Below are 19,761 nucleotides of genomic sequence, written 5' to 3'. Positions count from 1 at the left end.
AGTCGATGCGACATGCGTCCATGTTGGGAGAAGCCAGCAAGAGGTCATCGGCGTATTGAAGCAAGGTACTACCTCCTGTAAGGACCAAAGTGTCCAGATCTCTCTTAACCGCTGCTGCGTACACCGTAGGCGACTCGACGTACCCCTGTGGGAGGCGCGTGTATGTGATTTGTTTACCTTTAAAAGTAAATGCAAACAGATACTGGCTGTCTGGATGCAGAGGAACAGAGAAAAATGCTGAACACAAATCAATTACTGTGTAAAATTTTGAATCTGACGGCAAGGATGCAAGAATTGAATTAGTGTCAGGCACTATGGGAGCTGTCGGAATGACAATAGCGTTAATAGCTTGCAAATCTTGGACAAAACGCCACTCATCAGGGCGATTGTGCTTGGGAATTGGCAATATGGGAGTGTTACAAGGACTACTTGTATATCTTAATACGCCTTGATCGAGCAGAGACTGGATGACTCCTTCAATCCCCAAAATGGCTCTATGGGGTAAATTGTACTGTCTGATAGCTGGCAATCTGGCATTGGCTTTAAGTGTGACTCTGTGTGGAGGGGCTGAGCAAACAAACCCCACATGATTTTTGTGTTTAGCCCATAATGTGGCAGGAACCTCAGAAAAATCTGAAGGTGGTCCGTATTGTGTGGATTCGGGTGGCTATAGATGAAGGAATGTGCTTTGAGGGAGAGAAGGTTGCTCAGAGAGACGCAGCATGTAATGCTCCTCCCCTAGGTTAATCAGATCGTGTGTGTGTGTGTGAGAAGCCTTTGTAGCTCTCAGCAGAGCATGGCAGTGAGCTGCCATGACCCCCACTCCTTCAGGGTCACTCCCTGAAGTGACCCCTATTGCGAGGTGAGGAATCGTGTCTGCAGCATAAAGAGCCTCTTGTTTGGTTGTGAGCCTTAGGGGCAATGCGCAACCCTGGGGTCCAATAAACATAAAGTTTTCACATTCCAACTGATCTGAGCTGTTGCAAAAACCTCTTACTGATAGTTTATAGTCGTCTGATGGGTTAAAAGCAGCTGTGCAGTGACAATTCAATACAGGCCTCATAAGGGACATTAAAGAGGCACACGCAGGGGAAATGCTAGCAATTTTCTGAATTCCTGTTGTTGAAAAAACAGAAATCATGTTGAAATCTGGAAATGACCAACAATAAAGGTTGTCCTGAGATGATTGAATGAATTGGACAGCTTGATAGACTTTGCTGTCAGGAATAGTCAAAAACAATCCATCTGGAGTGCAATGTATTGTTGCTTGTAATTTACAAAGCAAATCTCTGCCCATTAGATTAATAGGACTTCCATCTGAAATAATGAAAGAGTGTTGGACATGTGATCCTTCAATTGAAATATCAGTTTTCTCTGAAACGGGCTCGGACATAGGGATGCCAGAAACTCCCATTGTTGTGACAAAATTATTGGTTGCTTCACACACTTTTTCTTTCGTACGCACAGCTGATAATGTTGCTCCACTGTCAATCAAAATGTCTACCGCTTTACCACTGAAATCAACGGGCATAATCGGATCTTCACGCGGGCTATTGGAAAGGCGAATTGTTGCTGCTTGAATGGGGAAATGCTGTGAATTTGACCCTATTTCTTCTTCTTGGCACCTCTATCGTCTATTAAATTGACTTTGCTGACCGTGTTGCCCCTGTTGAGCCTGCCTGACATCTTGACTTGTCAGGGGAGGGGGGGGCAGTAATGCAGGGTGTTGGCGAGGGGGCTGGGGAAGAGCAGGCAAAGGTTGTGCGTCCTGCTGTGGTTGCCAGTGTTACAGGGTGGTTTAGGCTAGGTTGCAGCTCCACCCTGTGGACGTATTGTGCCTGTGTTATATATATATCTGCCTCACGTGAATATACCTGAGTTGTATGATTGCCTGCTTAATGTGAATACACGGCGTTGAGACACAGCCTGAGTTGCCTTATTCATTAATGCACATACATCTACAAACAGCCAGCGCCGTCCGCATTGTCCTGCCCAGTGATCTGTTGCGCCACAGACGTGACACGGCATCACCTTTCTGGGATTTCTATTCTGCTGCTGTCTCTGATTTTGATACTGCTGTGTGCGATGTTGTCCCTGAAACTGCTGCGAGTTATCCGCACTCTGATAAGCCTGTGTATTTGGAGGCAACTTTTGCGCAATTCTGGGGGTCAGAAATATCTGATTTTTGTACAACGCGCGTATTACTGCGAGGGTTGATTTCCATGTTTTAATTTGCCAATCCGGGGTAGCCATCATATACACCTGAGCTGTTTCAGGGATTAAATTATGCAACAAAGTCTGTATGGCAAACAAATCATTGCCCTCTCTTTTAATGCCCGCATTATGATCCCAGGCTGTCATAAAACGCTGGAGAAAATCTGGGACTATTTCTGTTGGGTTCTGTACGCAAGCCGTCACCAGTGAAAAATCTGTGTGAGTTTTGGCGCATGCTTTGACTGCAATAGCAGCTATCGTTTCGATCCACATATCCCGTGTCTGTGTCGCAGGCCAGTCACCCGCAGGCGTACAGGCAGGGAATTTGAATTCCTCTTTACACGTCGACCAATCTGCTTTATATGTTAGGATTATCAGCTGTTTAACATCATGAACCAAACAGTTATAAACTGAGCAGACATTAGTCAACCACGACAGATACTCATCTGGGCTTTTAGTCGGACTTGGAGCGTGATTTGTGACATCTATAACCTCAGCGGGTGTCCAAGGCTTATAAACTGGAACATCTCCTATCAGTATTTTCGGTGCTGTCATAGCTCCAGTAGAATTATTATCCTGAGATGTTTGCAGTCTTGTGATAATTCTATGAGGGACATAGTTCTTAAAACTGGTGCCGTACGCGTGTTTGGAGCGTGTAACATTTTCGTTGCGGAGCCAGAGGCCGGCGTGTGTAATGGGCTGCTCTCTGGCGTTTCCTCTTCACTGTCCGCTGCACTGTGTTCCTGCTGCTCCCTTTCTCTATACTGTCCTTCCTGATATGTCAAACGATTTTTATTCATGATAGCTGCAGCTGACATTAATAAATCGTCCTCGGAGTTTCTTGCCCCGGAATTTGAGAGTCCTATCGCGGGAATCATTTGTGTGCAGAGAGACACAGCCTGCTTCCCCTCCAGCAGCCCCGTGTCCGTTAAAATGGAAATTAATTGAGCTGTACTGGGAGATTTGCCTTGTCTTTTCAGCCAATCGTACATGACTGATTTCGCAATGGCTGTGACGTCTTTTCCGTGTCTTTGTTTAATTCTGGACATGTTTTCTGATTTAACATCAAAAGCAGCCTCTAGGCTAAGCAAATGACAAGTAGCTGCGCATTTAGAAACTCGTTCAATCAAAGCTTTGAGTTCAATGGAGCCTCGCTCGGTGACCACAGACTTTTCATTTTTCCGCTCATCATAACCTCTTTTTTCTGCAATAGTCATCCAAGCTTTAACGCAGTCCTTCATGTACGTTGCATCCCAGGAGCAATTCGCCTCCTGTTCAATTAATTTGAACGCTTGCCACAGTACCATCATGTCAAAAGTGCCCGTTAACGGCCAATCAAACAGAATCTGTCCTTTTTGACTATTCTGTTGCGAGTGCTCACAAAGTAACGATGTGAACGGCATAACTTTAGTCCAATCCAAGCTTCTTCCGACAATTCCTGACGGCATATTAGGGGAAAACATGTGCGTGTAGTGGCTGTCTGTAATAGGATTCTTTGTAAGTGTCTTGGTGCGTGAAATATTGTCCCGCTTACCAACGGACCCGTTTGCGGAGACAGTATTACCCATGTTTAACGGTTAGTACAATAAAACAAACACTGCAATTAGACAAACAAACATAAAAACTCTCAACAACTCAGCCTGACAAAAACTCTTCCAGCCTATTTTAATCCGAATTAGGGAGACTTTCAGAGGGGCCACTAATTATGAGAGCCCACAATACTCATAATTCTCGTGTATCAACAAACACAGCCAAATTCAGCAATTCATACAACATTCTCAAACCACACATTGAGCACTTTCTTTAGTTCAAAAGCGTCAATAATCGCGGATAATGCTGTATGCTCCTTTTTTCTACGTGCAGCTCTCCCCAGGGGGCGGAGAATCGGCACCTCAGCAGAAATGCTATTTATCCTCTGAAAACTCCTAAATTCGGCGATTTGTTTAAATACAAATCTTGCGACATTGCTTCTAATTCAGAAAATCCACTTTGCTGGTGCATCTCTCAAAAGTTTCTCTGAATATTTGTTGTGTGTAATTGCCTGGTGAGTTAATTCCAAGAAGCACACACAGAGGAGATCGATGAAATTCGATATTCCTAGGTTATCATTAGCCCCAAATATTCTCATAGTTTTCACATAAGCCGTGTTTGCTCGTAGACACCTGTCCCAGCAACAAACACGGGGAAATCGGCCAGGACAATATCCCCTTGACACCGATTCCTGAGGTTATAGATTAGCCTCCAGATGTAATGAGTAGAGAAACCCAAAAAAAATGCAGCAGCTCAGTTCTCTCAGGTAATTTTAATACACCGGTGATCTCAAACGCTGGCGAGTCAATCTCAAAATAGAAATGTACTCACCAATGTTTCAAAGATCTGAAGGTGCCTGTTCGTGACGCCAATCTGTGAGAGAGATTTTCTTTTCAGCAATGTTGATGGAAGGAATGGAAGCTGGAGTCCGCTTTATATCAAACACTGAGTTTAATGAGAGCCAACGGCCGTGAGTGAGCTCAAAGCGTTTACACAACATGCTATGAGAAAACCCTCCAACTCACTAAAGCATTACACAGAAAACACAGACGATCTACCGGAGAATCCGGGAGGGGCCTCTATTTCGCGCGTCTTCTGATCGATAATCACAAAACACATGGATTCAGAGACAAAGACAGTCTGTTAAAGTCCTCTGGCAGTTAGTCACAGTCCCCCAACAGGAAAGCGGAACCTTTAACCCTTTAACCTTTAAACCTTTAAACCCCTGCTCTAAGTTATGGCAGACCTATGTGAAACACAAAATGCTTTTTGGTACAAACACATAAACAAAATATTTCCTCACAGATCCACGCTTTTATCAATTCATTGATAACCAATTAACATTAGTCTAAGAATATTTTCAGTCACTACTTGAATCAAATAAAACGTCCTCAGAGTTGGGTGGATTCCTCATTACATTAATTACATCAAAAACAGAATAAGATTGGAACAGCCAATCACAATGGTTGATACAGACAACCATAATAGAAAAATCATCTTTCTTCAGTGTTTGATTTCTTTTGTCAAAAAGCACAATAATAACACATATGCAATACAAAAATATAATAGTAAAATATATGTTTCAAAAACAAGATCTTTTATCATTTATCCCTCAGTTAATCTCATTCATCAAACACAAATTCAAATTCAGCTTACATCTTTAAAGATTTACTTCAAGGCAATTCATAATTAAAACACAATTAGAATGTAGGATTATAAGAAATCCAATTGAGGTATAAAATCAGAATCAATAGGGATTCAGTTAAAAATTCACTCATTCATTACACAGAAAACACAGACGATCTACCGGAGAATCCGGGAGGGGCCTCTATTTCGCGCGTCTTCTGATCGATAATCACAAAAACACATGGATTCAGAGACAAAGACAGTCTGTTAAAGTCCTCTGGCAGTTAGTCACAGTCCCCCAACAGGAAAGCGGAACCTTTAACCCTTTAACCTTTAAACCTTTAAACCCCTGCTCTAAGTTATGGCAGACCTATGTGAAACACAAAATGCTTTTTGGTACAAACACATAAACAAAATATTTCCTCACAGATCCACGCTTTTATCAATTCATTGATAACCAATTAACATTAGTCTAAGAATATTTTCAGTCACTACTTGAATCAAATAAAACGTCCTCAGAGTTGGGTGGATTCCTCATTACATTAATTACATCAAAAACAGAATAAGATTGGAACAGCCAATCACAATGGTTGATACAGACAACCATAATAGAAAAATCATCTTTCTTCAGTGTTTGATTTCTTTTGTCAAAAAGCACAATAATAACACATATGCAATACAAAAATATAATAGTAAAATATATGTTTCAAAAACAAGATCTTTTATCATTTATCCCTCAGTTAATCTCATTCATCAAACACAAATTCAAATTCAGCTTACATCTTTAAAGATTTACTTCAAGGCAATTCATAATTAAAACACAATTAGAATGTAGGATTATAAGAAATCCAATTGAGGTATAAAATCAGAATCAATAGGGATTCAGTTAAAAATTCACAGTTAAGGTATAAATTCACAGTGATGAATCGATCAATCTGTAATCTGTAAAGGTACAGTGTCCTCCATTTTTAGCATTACTTTACGTTTACTTCAATACACTTATTCAAGAGTAAGGCACTTTACTACATACATTTTATTCAAATACATTTGTTCAAAAATCTGAAAAGGAGAAGTCAGACATTTTATTGAAAACAACCTGAGAAAGGAAAAGTCAAAACATTTATTCTTAACAACCTGAGAAAGGAAAAGTCAAAACATTTATTCTTTATTCTGAGTGTCAACTTTAATCAATTTATCAATCGCTGAAAGGAGGTACCCAAGGTACCGGAGCTGCCACGGAGACCCATGGGTCTGGAAGCTCGGCGTCGTACATCAACATTGTGTCATCTACAGTAGAGTACCCCACTAGCCTCTGTGGGGCCTGGAGGGCAGTTTTGGCAACCCTGCGTATGGCTAATTTAATTACAGTGATCAAACAGGTCACTAGGATTAGCACAACCAAGATAAACACTGCAACAGTAACAACAAATTTAACCAACCCCGCTCCCCAGGACCCAAGAGTTCCGCTTAAATCCCCAAGTGTAAACCCATGAGTTTCATGCAATTCTTTTATCCCCTTAGCTGTGTCCTGGACCATATCCGTAACTTCAGGTGTGGCGTCAGAGACAAAGGAACAGCACTCCGCACCAATTACTTTACATGCGCCCCCCTGGGCAGCTAAGAGGAGGTCCAGCGCCATGCGATTCTGTAGTGCTACTGTCCTAACTTCCTGCAGTTCTTTATGTTCCGCTAACATCGCGATACTTGATACATTTAGATGATGCTCCACTACTTTGGACAATGCCATGATTTCCTGCTGACTAACATAAATGCCGTACCAGGGCAAAAGTAGGCTCGCTACCTGTTGTCCTTTTGTAATGGACCTGCTGTTCCTGTGTAGAGAGGGAAGTATCGCTGCAATCTCATTTGCCTCTACTTTACGGATTAAAGGAATTAGGTAGGCTAGATAACAGGTGCCATAAAAAACGTCATACGGTACGCAGCCATAAGCCCGGTCGCCACAAACTAAGTAAACTCTCTGTGGGAGGGGAATTCTGGCTAATGTTACCCTCACTATGGTATTACAGTCGCTGTGTCCCACATCCGGAGAGGTGTGAGATCCTGCTTCATTCTGGAAACAGATGGACACATTCTTCCATTCGTGTACTGAAATTGGGGGAACATATACTGAACAGTCACGTGTAGGGGGATTGCCTAAGGGTATTGGTATCGTGCAATCATGTATTTTAACCTCAACGGAGTTCACTGTTCTGGAGCCAAACCAGGGCACAACTGTCACTAAAGCTTCAACCAGCAAAGATGCCAGGTGTGGTTGTTTTGTGCATGTTGGACTTGTGGAATTAACCGAACAATTAGTTTGTACCAGAGCTAACTGGAATCTGTATTCAAAAGCTAGGTTAATGTATTTCTTCACATATATTAGTTTTAAAAACATCAATCGTTTGAAACCGTCAGGCAGATAATTTGTATTTACTGTCTCAACAATGAGAGAGACTAGACCCTTGTACTGTAACGGTTTATCAGAGTCTGTTGGGTATGACGGAGTATAGCAGTCCTCAGCCTCATCGCTAATCCTAGAGTAAATTTCGTTCCAGCTGATTAATTTATAGTCTGCTCTTGCAAACGGAATTGGGCTAAACATGGGAGAATGCATGGATTCTGGCATATTTTGGCACAGCCAACAGTTACTAATATTACGTTCATGGGCGTAGTCTAACATTAAGTTTACTGCAGAATTAGTTTTAGTTTGTTTAAAAGGAGTGATTAAGGCCTTTTTTGAAGAATCTACCTCACCTCCTGAGTGTTTACGTGGAGTGGATGGAACATTTGTTTTTTCCTCTGGTTCAGACAGGTCGCACACAGCAGCACCTGGATCGGAAACCTGGTAAGCTGGTTCCCTATCTCTACATGTTACTTCATCCCTTATCATTGCCTTATACTGCTCTCTAGTGCAACACCACAGTTCTGGGGGCATGTTTTCAATGGTGTCGAGTGCCACTCTCACCCCTCCCGACGCCACTCCGTCCGTACGGTACTGGTCCATTGGATATAAGTCCCATGTTGACCAATCTGAGGACACATAATATACAATAATACAGTTAGATGAATCACATATTGAAGCTGGACAGTTAAAAGAAATAGTCTTTGATTTGTGATTAGGGAGGGAGACAATCCTCCTGATTCTTCCTCCTTTTCTTTCTCGTTGTGTCTCTCGCACCATACTGAGTGTCTGTGTGGTGATTGGATACAACCTGTCCTTGTCGCTATGCACTGATTTGCCCGTTGGTGTCGTTTTGCCCTCAGGGTCTGGGCCCTGAGTGGTCAAGTCGTCTGTGCTCGTAGATAAGAGCACCTTATTTTCTTCCTCAGACGGGCGAGGTCCCTCGCCACCTGTCGTTGGGATTCCCACAGCTCCATCTAGCAGGGTGACCTTGGCCAGGTACAGAAGACCCAGCATGACGATGATGATGACTGCCTTCACACGCCAGCATCCGGTAGAGGGGAGAGACGACATCTTGTAGCGTGAATCCACTCCGGTCTCCCTTGTACTCTCAGCGCTGTTCTGGTCACTATTAACACCTGGAAAGGACCTTTCCACCTGGGAGACAGAGCATCTTTTTCAAGAGATTTGATTAGTACATTATCACCAATCTGAAAGGGGTGGGTGGGCTCCTCTCCCGGCTGGGGAAGCCTGTCAGCCACCTGCCTGTGAAACTTTCTCAACATGTCAGTTAGATATTTGACATAGTTAGTCATGTAATCCTCTGTCCACAAAAGAGTGAGTTTGTGGGGTGTTACTGGGGGGCTAGATCCTGCGAACATTACCCTTCCCATCAATACCTCGTGTGGGCTAAGCCCTGTCGTTGCATTTGGTGAACTTCTGATGGAGCACAGAACTAGCGGCAGCGCGTCTACCCATTTTAGTCCTGTGGTCAACATTGTTTTAGTGAGTTTCTCCTTTATAGTCAAGTTCATTCTCTCAACCTGGCCTGAGCTCTGTGGGTGATAGGGAACATGCAATTGCCATTTGAACCCTAACACTGTAGCTAGACTCTGGGTTATCTTCGAAATGAATGCTGGACCTCTGTCACTGTTAATTCCTGTGGGCACACCAAATCTAGGAATAACATCTTTGAGAAGACACTTTACAACTGTTCTAGCGTCTTCTTTTCTGGTAGGGTAGGCCTCTACCCATTTGGAGAACTGGCACACTATTACCAAAAGATATTTGAATCCTTGGCATGGTGGCATATGTGAAAAGTCAATTTGCATATTTACAAAGGGCCCCGAGGGGGGCGGTAAGTGTTCATGCTGAATTTGACCACTTCTTCGTCTTGTCTGCTGGCATATCATACATCTGTCTACAAGGGTCTGTGTAGCTAGTGTGATGCCTGGAGCAAACCATTGGGACTTTATAATCCCATTCATCCCTCCTTTTCCTACATGTGATTTGCCATGTGCAACATGTGCCAAAACATGGAGGAACGAACGTGGACAGACCATCCGTCCGTCTGGGTGGAGCCACAAGCTGGACTCAGCGTCAAGTGTACAACCTCGTCTTAGCCATAAATCTTTCTCCCTAACATCAGCGCGGGCTTGCATGTCCGCGACATCATTAAAGGAAGGCAAAGAAATGGGCTCTGCGGGTTGTGTCAAGGGGCATTGGAGCACCATAGAAGAGCAGGAAACTGCTGCTTGTTTAGCCGCGGTGTCGGCTAACGCATTTCCACGCGAAATAGGAAAAAGCAAAAGCAAATGACAAGTAGCTGCGCATTTAGAAACTCGTTCAATCAAAGCTTTGAGTTCAATGGAGCCTCGCTCGGTGACCACAGACTTTTCATTTTTCCGCTCATCATAACCTCTTTTTTCTGCAATAGTCATCCAAGCTTTAACGCAGTCCTTCATGTACGTTGCATCCCAGGAGCAATTCGCCTCCTGTTCAATTAATTTGAACGCTTGCCACAGTACCATCATGTCAAAAGTGCCCGTTAACGGCCAATCAAACAGAATCTGTCCTTTTTGACTATTCTGTTGCGAGTGCTCACAAAGTAACGATGTGAACGGCATAACTTTAGTCCAATCCAAGCTTCTTCCGACAATTCCTGACGGCATATTAGGGGAAAACATGTGCGTGTAGTGGCTGTCTGTAATAGGATTCTTTGTAAGTGTCTTGGTGCGTGAAATATTGTCCCGCTTACCAACGGACCCGTTTGCGGAGACAGTATTACCCATGTTTAACGGTTAGTACAATAAAACAAACACTGCAATTAGACAAACAAACATAAAAACTCTCAACAACTCAGCCTGACAAAAACTCTTCCAGCCTATTTTAATCCGAATTAGGGAGACTTTCAGAGGGGCCACTAATTATGAGAGCCCACAATACTCATAATTCTCGTGTATCAACAAACACAGCCAAATTCAGCAATTCATACAACATTCTCAAACCACACATTGAGCACTTTCTTTAGTTCAAAAGCGTCAATAATCGCGGATAATGCTGTATGCTCCTTTTTTCTACGTGCAGCTCTCCCCAGGGGGCGGAGAATCGGCACCTCAGCAGAAATGCTATTTATCCTCTGAAAACTCCTAAATTCGGCGATTTGTTTAAATACAAATCTTGCGACATTGCTTCTAATTCAGAAAATCCACTTTGCTGGTGCATCTCTCAAAAGTTTCTCTGAATATTTGTTGTGTGTAATTGCCTGGTGAGTTAATTCCAAGAAGCACACACAGAGGAGATCGATGAAATTCGATATTCCTAGGTTATCATTAGCCCCAAATATTCTCATAGTTTTCACATAAGCCGTGTTTTGCTCGTAGACACCTGTCCCAGCAACAAACACGGGGAAATCGGCCAGGACAATATCCCCTTGACACCGATTCCTGAGGTTATAGATTAGCCTCCAGATGTAATGAGTAGAGAAACCCAAAAAAAATGCAGCAGCTCAGTTCTCTCAGGTAATTTTAATACACCGGTGATCTCAAACGCTGGCGAGTCAATCTCAAAATAGAAATGTACTCACCAATGTTTCAAAGATCTGAAGGTGCCTGTTCGTGACGCCATCTGTGAGAGAGATTTTCTTTTCAGCAATGTTGATGGAAGGAATGGAAGCTGGAGTCCGCTTATATCAAACACTGAGTTTAATGAGAGCCAACGGCCGTGAGTGAGCTCAAAGCGTTTACACAACATGCTATGAGAAAACCCTCCAACTCACTAAAGCATTACACAGAAACACAGACGATCTACCGGAGAATCCGGGAGGGGCCTCTATTTCGCGCGTCTTCTGATCGATAATCACAAAAACACATGGATTCAGAGACAAAGACAGTCTGTTAAAGTCCTCTGGCAGTTAGTCACAGTCCCCCCAACAGGAAAGCGGAACCTTTAAACCCTTTAACCTTTAAACCTTTAAACCCCTGCTCTAAGTTATGGCAGACCTATGTGAAACACAAAATGCTTTTTGGTACAAACACATAAACAAAATATTTCCTCACAGATCCACGCTTTTATCAATTCATTGATAACCAATTAACATTAGTCTAAGAATATTTTCAGTCACTACTTGAATCAAATAAAACGTCCTCAGAGTTGGGTGGATTCCTCATTACATTAATTACATCAAAAACAGAATAAGATTGGAACAGCCAATCACAATGGTTGATACAGACAACCATAATAGAAAAATCATCTTTCTTCAGTGTTTGATTTCTTTTGTCAAAAAGCACAATAATAACACATATGCAATACAAAAATATAATAGTAAAATATATGTTTCAAAAACAAGATCTTTTATCATTTATCCCTCAGTTAATCTCATTCATCAAACACAAATTCAAATTCAGCTTACATCTTTAAAGATTTACTTCAAGGCAATTCATAATTAAAAACACAATTAGAATGTAGGATTATAAGAAATCCAATTGAGGTATAAAATCAGAATCAATAGGGATTCAGTTAAAAATTCACTCATTCATTACACAGAAAACACAGACGATCTACCGGAGAATCCGGGAGGGGCCTCTATTTCGCGCGTCTTCTGATCGATAATCACAAAACACATGATTCAGAGGACAAAGACAGTCTGTTAAAGTCCTCTGGCAGTTAGTCACAGTCCCCCAACAGGAAAGCGGAACCTTTAACCCTTTAACCTTTAAACCTTTAAACCCCTGCTCTAAGTTATGGCAGACCTATGTGAAACACAAAATGCTTTTTGGTACAAACACATAAAACAAAATATTTCCTCACAGATCCACGCTTTTATCAATTCATTGATAACCAATTAACATTAGTCTAAGAATATTTTCAGTCACTACTTGAATCAAATAAAACGTCCTCAGAGTTGGGTGGATTCCTCATTACATTATTACATCAAAAACAGAATAGATTGGAACAGCCAATCACAATGGTTGATACAGACAACCATAATAGAAAAATCATCTTTCTTCAGTGTTTGATTTCTTTTGTCAAAAAGCACAATAATAACACATATGCAATACAAAAATATAATAGTAAAATATATGTTTCAAAAACAAGATCTTTTATCATTTATCCCTCAGTTAATCTCATTCATCAAACACAAATTCAAATTCAGCTTACATCTTTAAAGATTTACTTCAAGGCAATTCATAATTAAAACACAATTAGAATGTAGGATTATAAGAAATCCAATTGAGGTATAAAATCAGAATCAATAGGGATTCAGTTAAAAATTCACTCATTCATTACACAGAAAACACAGACGATCTACCGGAGAATCCGGGAGGGGCCTCTATTTCGCGCGTCTTCTGATCGATAATCACAAAAACACATGGATTCAGAGACAAAGACAGTCTGTTAAAGTCCTCTGGCAGTTAGTCACAGTCCCCCAACAGGAAAGCGGAACCTTTAACCCTTTAACCTTTAAACCTTTAAACCCCTGCTCTAAGTTATGGCAGACCTATGTGAAACACAAAATGCTTTTTGGTACAAACACATAAACAAAATATTTCCTCACAAGGAGTTTGGCCTACTCCTGGCTCCTGCCCACAGGCCGCCACGACCTCCAGTCCAAGCGGCACGAGGAGAGAGAGAGAGAACAGCAAGCCGGATAGGCTTTCATACCAAATGATACAGGAGGGGGTGGAGTTTAAGGACAACTGGTCGTCTTTCTCAGTCATCTCAAACAAACACCTCTGACCCTCACTGTCTCCTATTTCTGCAGCCTCTGCAGCCTCCACACATACACACATCCCCCCATCACATTCCAGAGACCACAGTGGGGTCTTGTTCCAGCTCCCCCACAGCAATAAAACCCTTAACAGCCCTTCACAGTTTGCATGAATACATACAAATATTTCCTTACAATTCCCTCTTTTGCACTCTTAAACAAGAGTGCAACTTACACAAGGCACTTGCAAAAAATGCATCCTTGTCTGCTGAGTCTCCATACTTGTCCTCTCTGGATACAACTCGAATGGTTTCATCAGACCCCTCTGAGGGCAGGATGGGCTGGGTACACGCAGCACATTTAGGCGCCAGGACCCAGTCTTTGGCAGTCTTTCAGACAGTAGATTTTAAAGTCCTCTTCACAGAAAACCCTTCCTGCGTCATAGTAGAACCCCTTCCCTACTACAGGCGCTGCAGGTGAAGCAGCTGTCATGGTAGAGGCTGCCCATAGCTTGGCAGGCCTGGCTGGCTCCATACACCGTCTTGTTGCACTTAACACACACTCCTGTTTCAGCGGAGAGTGGAGTCCCCTGTGCCGTCCTGGCTTGCCGTGTCTTTGTCCCCTCTGATCCGCTGACGGCGGCTTCTGGGCTGCCTGCTAGAGAGATGTCTTCCTTCTCCTCCGGCTTGCTGATGGCAGCTTCCGAGTCGATGCTGAATAGATGTCCTCCCGATCTTCCTTCTCCGGTCCGATGATGATGCCTCCCGGGACGACTGCTGATACAAGCAGTCGTCGAGGATGATGCCAAGGTTACCGATGTGATTGGAGGGGTTGACACTGGAGCCATCAATGGTAAGAGAAAAATCGTGGGTTGAGCGGGTAAGTGAGTTTGGGCTAATGATTATAAGTTCCGATTTGTCACAGTTAAGTTTTAGAAAATTGTTTTGCATCCAAATTGTAATGTCAGTGAGGCAGGTGCTGAGCTGGGAGTGTGTGGTTGGAGAAATTGATTTTGTTGAGAGGTAGAGCTGTGTGTCATCAGCATAACAGTGGAACTGGAGTTGGTGTTGACAGAGGATGTGTCCAATTGGGAGGATGTAGATGATGAACAGAAGGGGACCAAGTACAGAACCCTGAGGGACGCCATGATTGACGGGGGCTGTGGGGGATTTGGAGTTGTTAATGGAGATGAATTGTTGTCTGTCAGAGAAATAGGATTTAAACCAGGAGAGGGCAGTACCGGTAATGCCAATGGCAGACTGGAGGCGGTTGATGAGGATGGAATGATTGATCGTGTCAAATTCGGCTGTTAGGTCAAGGAGAATGAGAATTGAGAGGGAACCAGAGTCAGCAGAGAGGAGAATGTCGTTGGTCACCTTGAGTAGGGGAGATTCTGTGCTGAACCCTAACCCTAATATAGACAAAAGGCATAATTTTAAAACATACATCTATTGCAGTTATGATGTCATAACATACAATTGTATAAAACACATTTTGCCTACATTTTTGTCCTCTTTTGAGAATCAAACAAATAATGCAAACAAACAAGTGAAATGAACAAAATTGCTGAATTGCTTTTAATTAGGGATCGACTGATAATCGGGGCCGATATTCCGCATTTGACCGATTATCGGTATCGGCCTTTTTTTTATCAAATTGCCGATAAAACTTTGGCTCTGATGCGGCCGTTTCTCTGGCTGCAGTCACCACTCTGTGTACACGAGCAATGTCCCGCCCACAGCGCTATCTGATAGGGTATTACTGAAGATTTTATGGGCGGGAGCCAGCCAGAGAGGCGGGACTTTCTCAGATTACAGGCAGGTGCGAAAGAACGCAGACACAGACTGAAGCAAGCAGCAGCGCTGAGCGGCAGAGCCATACATGTGTTAAACCGAAGTTCAATAAACATCCCCATCCCCTATGCTGAAGTTGCAAAAACACCACGATCTTATGATCCAATTCTATCAGTTTCCCAGTTACACAGGGACGCGGGAAGTCAGTCAGAGTTGGGGGTGCGTGCAGCGTCTCGCAGCGGAGTAACTGTGGTGCGGAGGGGGGGGGGGAGGGGCTGCGAGTGGAGCCTCGCAGTTTTTCAGGTTGATATGTGAAGCTCATTAGCTAGCCAACATGTATCTAGCAAATGTTTAGCAAAATATTAGAAGTGAGGCTACTAGACTAACGTTAGGTCTACTGTAATAGCCTCACTTTTAATAGTTTGCAAAACATTAGCTAGAACTAGTGTTTTGCAGTTGCTAGCAGCTTATTGGGATTGTATGCTAGATAGACAGATATAATAAATTGAGCATTATTGTTAGTTAAGCATGTCAGCCTGCAGCCCCACTTCTTGTCTCTCTCTCTAACTCATTGCAGATGACTGCACTAAAGAAAAGGGCACAGAGAGGAAACCAGTTGTAAGATGTTTAAAAGTTAATTAAACATAATATATGCTTACATGCATTTCAAAGAAGTTGTGTTGAGTTGTGTTGGAGTTTGTGTTATTCTACATTTTGACACCAAGATTTTCTGATTTTACTGCAAATGTATATCGGTTCCAAATATCGGTTATCGGTCTCCTTGATTACTAATAATCGGTATCGGAATCGGCCTTGAAAAAGCCATATCGGTCGATCCCTACATTTAATTCACTGGCAGGAGCGACAAGTGAGAAGGAGCAAAAAGTGAAGAACGAGGGAGAGATTGAACAAAGAGAAAGAGTTGAGGACAGAGAGAGTAATGAACAGGAAGAAGACAGAGAGACTCAAGAAGATGGAGGAGAGGCTGCAGGTAGTGCTGCGTACCTGGACTCACATTCAGGTTCAGGTCCGGACTCAAGTCCAGAGGTTCAGGTTCAGGTCCGGACTTATAAGTCCGGACCTGAACCCATGGCTTGTGTCAAGTTGTGTGAGTAACTAAAGTGAACTTATTGTGAGCTAATTATCAATTGAAAATTAACTCATAATCAACTCAAATTCAAACTCGTCAGGTTTGCTCCCTTCCAACTTGTGTCTACATTTCTCTACAAAGTACAAATGTAAAAAAACAACTTTTTGACACTTAGTCTACAAATGACTTATGACAGCAACTATATTGAACTACTACAAAGTTCAAACATTTATTTCATTTACCAAACTAAAGTAACCAAACAGTCCCTGAGCTGAGCTAGTTATTTCATTTACTAAAGTAACCAAACAGTCCCTGAGCAGACTGAGCCTAAATCCCTAAAAGGTTGCTGAAAGGTAGAGTGTAGTGTAGAGTAGACTATACGCATTACACTGTTACACACCTACTATACAGTATAAGCTACACTGTAGTGACTGACTGTACAGTCAGAGTGTACTGTACTGTCTGTACACCATGTATTTTCCACAACTCTACATGTGTACATTATACAGTACATACTACATACATAGTGATGTACATACTGTTAGAAATTCAAATCAATGTTGATATGGCGTAATTTTGAATTAAATACACTAATTTAAATTAGTTTTATTCTGAAAAAAACGGAAGTTCACACTTAACTTAATACTTTTATTCTGAAAATTCTTCACTTCCGGTTAGCATTAGCATGTGGCGAAATGCTACGTTTTCAAAACCGTGAATCGAAGGTGAAATGACATGTGATGTTGTACACTGAGCACACTGGGATTAGCACTCATTTATTGACGCTGAATAACGTTTATCAGGGAATGTTTAAATAACCACAGACACCAGAATATATGTAAGTGCTAGTTTTTTTGCGAGTCCAAGTACCGGTTCCCGACGTTCCGGTTTTAACCGGACTTGAACCGAAACTTTTTACAAGTCCAGTACCGGTTCGGCGTACCGGTACGCAGCACTAGCTGCAGGTTATGGAAAGGAGAGAGACATGGAAAATGGATGTTGACAATGTATTGTGATCATTTTAGCCTCTTCTGCATGTCCAGATTATTAATAGTAACAATCAACTGATTCTTATGCATCACACTTTCAAAAATAATTAATGCTGCAGCCCACTGACATGGTTTGAAATCAATATATTATCCAATTTGTGACCCCCCCACAGGACTTAAAAAGCACCTAACTAGATCATGAAAATCCCAAAAATCTCGGGGGGTATACCCCCGAACCCCCCTAGCATGTTAGGACCTCGGTATTTAGGAAATCCTGGATACAGCCCTGGTGACGCCTGTTGTTGCTTTGGTAAACTGCATGCTGACACAGGCTTACACTGTGATGTAATATATGCGCAGACGCGGGAGTGTACATGTGATGGAGTTGTGAGTTATTGAAATAAAGCTGCAGACTGAAACATGGTGTCAGAAGCGGTCTTCTTGGACTAAAAGCTCAAGAAAACTCATGACGACCAACAGTATTCCGGCACCCGAGGGCATGCATGTGTCTGGTGATATAGCAAAAACTGGGAGGTTTTTAGAGCGGAATTTGAGGACTTCTTGCTCGCTACAGGTCTGACCGAAAAGACGAAGGCGGTGCAGGCAGCCACGCTGATACGGCTTTTGGGGAACGAGTGCCGGCATTTATAAATATATAGGCCTACGCACAACGTCACGCTGACCGAGGAACAAAAAACAGACCCCAAAGCAATTTTGGATGCGTTGGGGGATTATTTCCAAAAATGTGATTTATGAGAGATACACGTTTGGATGCTGCAAACAAGGACCGGACGAGCCGATCGATAGCTTTATAACAAAGCTGAGGGAAAAAGCATCATCATGTGAGTACCGTGACCTGAAAGATTAACTGATTAGGGACAGGCTGGTACTCGATATTGCCAGCGAGAGCACCAGACGGCGACTGCTGTGTGAACGGGACCTAACGCTGCCAACAGCTGTGGAGATTTGCCACCTTGCAGAATTGACGGAGTCACGCATGAGGGTTATTGAGAGCCCGCAGGCACAGAAGGACAGTGTTAATGCTATGGTGGACAGGCAAGGCGGACGACGCAAAACAGTGGAAAACAGAGGAAAGAAACACAGCGGCTGAGAGAGAGCAGCAGTGGACCTGCAAATACTGTGGAAATGGACACAAACGGGACAGAGAGCAATGCCATGCCTATGGTAAGACCTGCCGAGCATGTGGCGTTTCAAATCCCTTTGCAAAAGTATGTCAGGCCAGCAGAGAAAACGAGAAAAGTTAATGTTGTTGACGATGTCGAGCAAACTGAAGGGGACTCAGAAACAAGTGAAAACCTATTCAATATCACTGAATATGTGGGGAATGTGAAAGCATCTGGACGCAAATGGTTTGTGCACCTACATCTGAATAAGAAAAGACAGCTATGCCAGCTAGATACAGGGGCCACACCTGCAATGTTATGGGCCGCCAGTTTAAAGAGAGACTGTCACCAAAGACATCCTTACAGCCAACCAGAACAAGGCTAAAGCTATACTGACACATACATGCCATCCCTGGGGAAATTTCACACTGAATGTGTGGTCAGGGGGAAAACACATAGTGTTTGAGATGGTGAACACCAAACAAAAGCCCCTGCTAGTATAGTATAGGTGGTGCTGCATGCACTGATCTGGGCCTTGTGAAATTCACTATTCCAAGAGAACTACTGCCAGCGGAGGTGAACAATATTGATGTAAGCCAGTCGATGCCACTCACAAAATAAATGCTACTGAAAGACTTTCATGATGTTTTCCATGACCCGATTGAGTCAGTCCCAGGTAATGTTCATTTCGATCTGAACCCTGAAGTGACACCAGTCCAGTGCTCACCACAAAATGTCCCTGTAGCGCTAAAAGCCCGGGTTAAGTAAGAGCTGGACAAACATGTGAAAGCAGGCAAACCTTACGCCAGTGACAGAGCCAACAGCGTGGATAAGCAATATGGTGACAGTAGACAAGACAAACCAGACAAGATAATAATCTGCATTGACCCAAAGCCTCTCAACCAGGCACTTCTCAGGTCCCATTACCACATGCCAATGCTAGAAGACGTCTTGTACAAACTGCCCAAGGCTTGTGTCTTCACACTGGTTGACGCCCGTGACGCCTTTCTCCAGTGCAAGCTTGATGAGGAAAGCAGCCGGTTGAAGACATTCTGGACCCCATGGGATCGGATGAGATGGCTCAAACTCCCGTTTGGAGTATCGAGCAGGGCTGTGAAGCTCAGATTGAGTGAACGCAAGCTGCAGTTCAAGCTCAAAGCTGTACATTTCCACGGCTATGTACTGTCTTCAGAAGGACTGAAAATCGACCCAGAGAAAACTCAAGCAGTGTTGGACATGCCAACACCCACGGATGCTAAGGCAGTGCAACGCATGATCAGGTTT

This window comes from Pseudochaenichthys georgianus, chromosome 4 (assembly GCF_902827115.2).
Source record: "Pseudochaenichthys georgianus chromosome 4, fPseGeo1.2, whole genome shotgun sequence".
Taxonomy (NCBI): Eukaryota; Metazoa; Chordata; class Actinopteri; order Perciformes; family Channichthyidae; genus Pseudochaenichthys; species Pseudochaenichthys georgianus.
Note: the sequence above shows the minus strand (reverse complement) of the source record.